We start from the raw sequence: 7,808 nt of genomic DNA, 5'->3' as shown, positions 1-7,808 counted from the left end.
TTTCCCTTTTTTTTTTCCCCTTTTAAATAGTAATTTCCCACTCCTCAATAGAGGCAAACAAATCTCAGAGATAAGCTAGCTAAGTTTGAAGAGCTCCTGGTGACATTGCTACACGAACTCAAAATGAGTTTTTTAATGGCAGGTGTCTGGTACTCTTAATGATATTTTTGTTCACAGTTTATTTTAATGGTTTCCAAATATACAGCAAAGGGAAGCAAAATTAGGGTTTGACCACCTGTTCAGTCTTACACGGGCAGGCTGTAGGTTCAAGTGGTTGGGTAACACTTTCCCCAAATAAAAAGAGAGAGGTTAAGTCATTATAATGAGCATATAATTTATAATGACAGTAATATTTTAGGGTAAAGGTTTTAATATAAGTGTACATATCTTTAAAGAAAAGTGTACATAGCTTCTTTTTGCTTTTTTGGAAGATCTTTCTTAAATAAAAATACTTTGATTTAAGGAACTACGTTTGCTAAGACCATTGACTGAAGTGTTGAAAGTTACATTACTGAGACTGGGAATGTACAACACCCAAAGTTCATGGGTCAGTTTACTAGAGCTATGAAATCAGAAATATAATAGCAGAGCTACTGAATTATTAATAACTTCACTCCCTCGGGGGGAAAAAACAGTTGAATTGTTGATTGTTATTTAAAAACCTGAAAATTGTAATAATTTTTCTAATCTTGCAATATTGCTAAAAGCAGAGAAACTTGCTATGGAAAATTTGTAAAATGTCCTGGAAAATGTCACCAATGCTAGAAAGCATTTTTAAAAAAGTTAATTAAAACTGGTTTTAGGTTTGGCTCTCACAGTCTCAATAAGAAGCTGGATCTTCAAGACTTGCAAAGGTATATTTTAACGTGTATAGCTTTTATTAGTTTAGAAACAGAAGTATTCTGAAAACTGTTCTGGTGTCTGAAAGGAACACTCATTTAAAAATGAGACCTTCCGATTTCACTTGAAAGTATTGCTTTTCTCATAGTAATGGATCGGTGTAACAGAACAAGGGAATATTGATAAACACAGAGAAAAAGACTGTTGTGTGAAAGTTGTGACCGGAGAGTAATAGTCAATTTGTTTCCCTTAGTGATGTTCCTTGCCTCCCACAATACGGAACCTTTCCCAAAATTTGTTTTGGGTCACAACCATTCATCAGACCAACTCACAGCCTTCAATCTAGAGATTGGAAAGGGGGATTTGAGGACTTTGTTCCTTCCTTTTTTTTGCTTTGATAGTAAGGCTTTTGAATAATTTTATTAAGATAAAATATAAAATAAAATATAAAATGGTATTAAAATAGAGAAGGCATGTAATTTGATGGGTGTATTGTAAAGGCTTGTAAATTACAGCTAGCTGGATCCAGAGATTTAATTTAGCCTTGTATTTTCTGGAAGTGCTGGCTGTGTGGACTGATCTTCTGTGGCGAATTGTTCGCAGGTGTTCATAGAGGAACTTGTAGTTTAATTTTAGCTGCAAAATATGTCTTATGACAGCTCAAGAATATAACATGGTGGATTTTCACAGTATGATCAAGCATCAAATGAACATCCATCTGTGTTTATTGCCTTGCCACTATTGACTTATTTTTCCAGCCTTGCCTGGGAATGAAAGTCCTGCTATGCTGGGTGCTGTTGTCTGGTTTCCATTATTTTTGCTTGCAATTGATATGATATGGATAGGTCAAGACAGCACAGGCTGTAGCTGATAAATTTATTTATTATAGAAGTCTTGCAGAAATATTAATGGCAAGCTTTTAATTAGACAAAGGAAGGGACAGGATTGTAATGAATTAGTATAAATAATACTTTAAAACTGACTCAAATCTTGTAAGTTGAAATTTTTTTTCTGATTTAAATTTCATACTATGATTGAGTACTGCTTTGACTAGTTATACACTAGAAAACCTTGAACCTCATAGCATAGGTTGAGCTATATAAGTTTTGGGTTTATTCAAACAATATTGAATTCTTGTGTTGAAATCATGTATTGAAAGGAGTTATTGATAGCATTTTGTAAAATGCAGCACTGAAGGATAAAGAGTTTTGAAAAGCAGATGGTAGTTTCACAGGAAGGCTGACTTGTGTGAGGTAAGAGGAAAACAAACTTGCAGAATGAAACAGGCTTCTACAGTCTTAGGTTTTAGTACTGTTTTTTTGTATGCAAGATTTCTTCTGTGTTTGTCCCTTGATGTTTCTAACAAGTTGTGTATTTTTCACTATAATGGGATGATAAATGGAGTGATGCTGCATTATTTGGTTTCTCACATCTTTTTTTCATTTTACTTTGTCCCAGAGGTCTGTTTTCGACTTGGAAACACTTTATACTGAGTTGAGGACATATTGAGTTTACTATTTTCAGTTTTACAGATGTTGAAAGATTCCAGTTAGAGTGAAAAATGGTTGGGGGATAGAGGCTACCTTTGGAAATCCTAAAGCATCAGGTATCCAGCCTTTTTCTTCTATGTTTTTGTCTCTTCTCTTACCTGGGTGTGTATGTGGAATGACAGCTCTGTCCTTTACTAGTGATGTGAGTCCTCTGAGCATTAGAACTGTAGTTAGTTAGGAGTAGTGAACAGCATGAGCTGCTCTCTGGATTTAACCACATTTCTTTACTTAGGATATCGTACCACTGTGTGTGGCATCACCTTGGTTCATGCATCTTTGTGTAATAAATTGGACTTTGGAATTTTGTCACAATTTCAACTTTCTCTTTTACTCCCTCAATCCAGAAAAAATTAGGCATTGTGAGCATCTTCATTATCTTCTGTAATTTGTCCTCTGTAGAGAATGCACTCCCTGCCACAAGCCCCCACAAGGATGGGAGATACTTTTTGCTCTAAACAGTTACTGACTTGTTTAAAGCTATTTTCTCTTGCTAACTGGGTAGCAATTTCTGTGGTAACGGGTAGTCTGAAGTTAAAACAGCAAAAGTGGTGTTTTATCTTTCAAGTGTTTGAAGAGATTTGTGGTCTTTAAGTGAAAACACTTAGAATAAAGCTATCATCATCAAATATTCTCTGTGCTTAACAGGCGAATGTGGTGTGATGGAAAAAAAAAGCTTTTTTCTTATGTGCAACAATTTTTTTAATAGACCTTGATCTTCAGCACTTTTGTCACCTTCCACATGCTTACATTTACAGGCTTTTAAATAAAAGCTTAGCGCAGTGGTGGGTGTGAAAGTCTAAGACTGCTGTTCATACTGTGCCTGTTGTCCTTAAAATGTATGCTCAGCACCTTCACTTGATTTGGCAGCACATCCACACGGGTATGCTGCTTCTATATGCCTGGGAAATTCCTGTGAGCCTGCAACAGCAGGGAATGTTGAGGCTTCAAGTATGTTGTGGTGGCTGACTGTTATCAGGAAGGATGGGGCTTTTGCAAATCTTCAAGATCAATTTGTTCACAGATCTATGCAAAAGAAAATTATTTATTAGAGAAGATCTATACAGAGGGAGTATAGAATTGTATATTAGAGGGGCAACGCTGCAATAAATACTTTCTTTGATGGTAGCTGAGATCTCTAGCTGGTCATCTGAAAAGACATGTTCCTAGATCTGCTTGAGTGCAGTTGCTCCATTTAGCCTTTAATTGCTGTCACAATGTATTCATGTAAGTTCACCTAAGAAATGCCCACCTTAAATCACAGAAGCATCTCTTACAGCATCTCATTAGTCTGTAATTACATGTACACTAGGGCTTGGGTTGAAACAGAGCATAACCATGAATCAAACTTGATTAAACCACAAAGAATGATGTAGGCGGTAGCATCCTCTCTATTTCTATGCTGAAGTGTTTTTGCATATAAGCTTTATCACAACACAAGCAAAGAGAATTTTGTTAGCTTCTGGCTGCTGGAGTGGGGGCAACCCACTTTAAGGTAACGTAATCAACTTGATAAGAATCAGTTCTCTCTTATTTTTCCTTTGCAGGCATCTAAAATTGTAATATATGTCCTTCTGGTCTACTCAGTGAAATTCGCAATTTGGTCCTCATCTCTCTCACAAAAGCATCTCTGAAACAAATTTTCACTTAATCATCCAAATTATTTTTCTTGCACTAGTTGCTCAGATTATACAACTAAATATTGTGTCTACTGGTTGTCTGTAAAGACATATACAAATGTGCCCCCAAAGGTTTGGGAAGAGTGGACAGCCAAAGCAAAAGCCCATATTCTCAACAAACCACAATGTTTTTCTTGGTACAAGTTCTCCCTAGTATGTTCCCAAGAAAAGTTTGATTTACCTGGACTTTTCCTTGTAAAAGCTTTGTCAGAAAAGTCCTAATTAGCTCGAGTTGAGCAGTTTCTATGCCAAGCAATAATCCCAGTAGTATTAGAGAGACACTGTGATAAATGGTACTCTTTCACTGAATCAGGAGATAATTTTTACAATTTTTAAAATATCAGAGATTTTTCTGCATGAATTCAATAGTTGCTTAAACTAAATGACAATCTCATGGTTAGAAGCTCTGGACAGCTTCAATTGAGAGAAAACTCTTTTGCTATGCAGTTATCTTTGCCAGTAAATGAAACTGCTTGGTATTCTTACATGATCTAGCTCCTATCAAGTATAGGAAGTTGTTGGACAGACCTTTTTAACTGAATTTTCTAAACCATTTGGTTTTGGTTTTTGGGAGTTTTTTGTTGTTTTTCTTTTTTTTTTTTTAATGGTAAAACACTTCTGAAGTTAGACTATGAAAATGGCTGCATTACGAGAACATTTGAATAATATCTGATACATGCATGAGAACATAAACTCTGTCAAGTATGGGGATAAACCAGAATAATTCTAACTCCCATTCTGTATAGATGATTAGTGTTGGTTGCAAGGTTGAATTTTTTTGCCAGTTGATTGTTTGGTTTTTTTTTTTTTTTTTTTTTTTTTTTTCTTGCTGTAACTGGTCTATTGGCTTTATTTCTAGGAGCAGAGAACATTTCAGATTTAGGAAAATTCTTGCAGTAAGATCCGTATCTGTGGCCAGAATTATGTTAGTTTTTGAGCGGTATTTTTTGTTCTTACCACAAAGATCCCCTGAAATTTGCCATTTTTAACCATCTTTAGCATGTTTGTTGTGCTGTGTCCTAAAGAAACTCATCTGGTAACCAGTAATGAAACAGATACTGCATAAAGCTTTACCCAAGTATGGTCTTAATAATAAAATGGCTAGTTTACATGCCATATATAGTTTTAGAAACATTTAAGATGCTTTTAAAGTAATTACATATTTGACAGGCCCCTTGTGGGGAGATTTCACTTTGCTGAAATACATCCTACCATTCATATTTTTATAAAACAGCTTGTCTCTAGTTTGAGCTCTGTTTTATCAAATTTATTGGCAAGACAATTTTATGAAGACAAAACTATTTTAATAAATGTGGTGAATGACTTGCTCTTAAATTTATTGACTTGGGACTACACCACACTTCCTTGCTGAGTATTTATATGTCAGTTGTAGTTGGATAATCTAAAAGGAAAACTAGTTTCTGGATTCCTGTATTCCTTACTGTAGAATCAAAATAATTTTCAATGTTAATATGCTCCAGTTGAAAGTAAATATGTATGCTAATATATCTGGCTTCTTGAAAATTACACTTGGAGAGTAGAAATTAAAAATATTTCTTCTTTTCCTTGAACTTTGCATAAATTCAGTAGGTACAGTAAAATGAAAAATAAGTGTGATATTAAAAACTTAAAGGAGCTGCTAAAAAATAAATAAGATTTTCCGTGAAAGTTGATCTGCAATCATGTCATGATATAGAACTGCTGGATTATCTTCTTGCCATTGGAGAAGTCAGTAAATTACTTTTGGTTCTATTATTAATGTTACTTTTCTGAAGCATAAGATTGAAGCAGTGGTCATGGTGTGTCATATTCTTACTTCTGTGCTTTCATAAAAGCCCAAACCACTAACGGCACAAACAGATGTGTAGCTTCCCCCTGCTCCCCTGAGTTTAGTGATTTGATTGTTCATAATCTTGATCAGATTGCTTAATTCAGGGAATGCTATCAACTAGATTTCATTGCTGTGGGAATGTACAAACTCTAGCAGGACAGTTTCAGGCTATAGGTTTCTTGTTTTGTTTGTTTCTGTAAAAAAGGGGAAAAAAGAAAATCTAAATTATTCTGACAATGTCAATAGCTTTTATCTGTTAACTGTTAGCCTTGTGTTGCCTGTACCCCTCTGCAGCTATGGAGAAGTCAGGGTTAAAAGCACAGCCATAGGAATTGCTGTTTTTCAGGTATTCCCTTGGCAAGCAATGCCTACGTTTTTGCTTATTTAACCCTTCAAAGCTAAGAGTTTGTATTTCTCAACCCAAGTGCAAATGCAGGCTGGTATTAACATGTCAGCCTTGAGGTAACCCCAGCTGCTGCCAGTGGAGTGTTAAAATCCAGGCCTGTAGTAGCATTGCAGAGAATTGTCCAGTTTGAAGTGCTCTTCATGAAACCGTGACTTTCCATCAAAAGGGTTCTTGAAAAAAATCTCAGTTCTAGAACAAAAGTAAGAATTTTAAATAATGTATATAAAAAAAGTTAACAACGCACAATAAATTAATTGGGATAAATACTTACCATGAACAGCTGAAGCCTACAATATAGGATTATGTGGAGTTTTTACGTGAAACAGGTCATTAAACTTACTGTTGCTGTTGAAGGGAAAATAAATAGTTGGTTTGTGTCTACAGGTTTAGTTTCATGAGTAAACTACTGTGTGAGTTTCAAAAACGTTAGATAAAAGAAGTTTCTGGCGTATGTGTTCTTTAATTGAAATCAAAAAAGCCGTTGCTCTCTTTTTAAATTGGATGTCTAGACAGGGGAGGTGCATTTCCTTTCATTGAAGAGAGTTGGATATTTTCTAAATCTAGATTAGAGATGTTGCAGGCAGATGAGATGTGAATCAGCTGTTTTAGAAAAGTTTAACAGGCGTTTTTGTGTTACATACTTACTGGTGTGCAGAAGCCCTGTGTGTGTGTATGAGCCCTTTTCTTCTGAGCAGTAGTGCTAAGTTACAGATCTTAAACCAAATTTCTCCCTTTGTGTGAAAGCAGCCTTCACAATGCCTGCCTGTGACTTGCTTTTTGGGAAGTGTGGATGTATTTTGAATGAAGCTGTTTAAACCTAATCCTATTTTTTGGTGATGGTTGTATAGATGGATGAGTATCTTTTATGGTGATTGGGTCCTGCTCTGGGATTAAAAATCTGGCTGCTAAAGAGTTTTAATTTGGGCACTCTAGCAATGTTTCAGATTTTTTTTAAATTGTTATTGATTATTTCTTACTCCTTTTGTCACAGGCATCATTTAATTCACTTCAGTGCATTATTTCAATAGTTACCTGGAGAACAGAGCATTGTTTTGAAAATAGTAATATACTAATGGTATAGTATTAGTATAGAAAATAGTAATAATCTAATGTTCTAACATTTTAATACATTATTTTTTTTCTAAACATGCCCTCTATCAACATGCATTAATTTTTATTATTTTAGGAGAAAGACCAATGCAGAATCCCATGCTGATATACAGTGTTTACTTAAATTAACATGCACTGCCATTTTTGAAATATTCTTGAGTTATTTAGATATAGTCTTAAATGTCAGCATAAAGCTCTTAAAGCTTTCTGCCTATGTGGGAAAAGTTAACATATTCAGGTTGAACTTCAACATTAAAATCCAAAGCTGACTAATCATTGTAATGTGATTTGCGTCTCTGCAAAATTTGGATCTTCACAAACATCTCAGCTTGCTCACTGCTTAAACCTAAAGTGTGTATCCATTCCTGTTAGTACAATTTTTGTGTTATTATTAC

Source organism: Corvus brachyrhynchos, unplaced genomic scaffold, assembly GCF_000691975.1.
Source record: "Corvus brachyrhynchos isolate BGI_N302 unplaced genomic scaffold, ASM69197v1 scaffold237, whole genome shotgun sequence".
NCBI classification, from domain to species: domain Eukaryota; kingdom Metazoa; phylum Chordata; class Aves; order Passeriformes; family Corvidae; genus Corvus; species Corvus brachyrhynchos.
The sequence above is the reverse complement of the archived record's forward strand: the minus strand, read 5'-3'. Positions refer to the sequence as shown.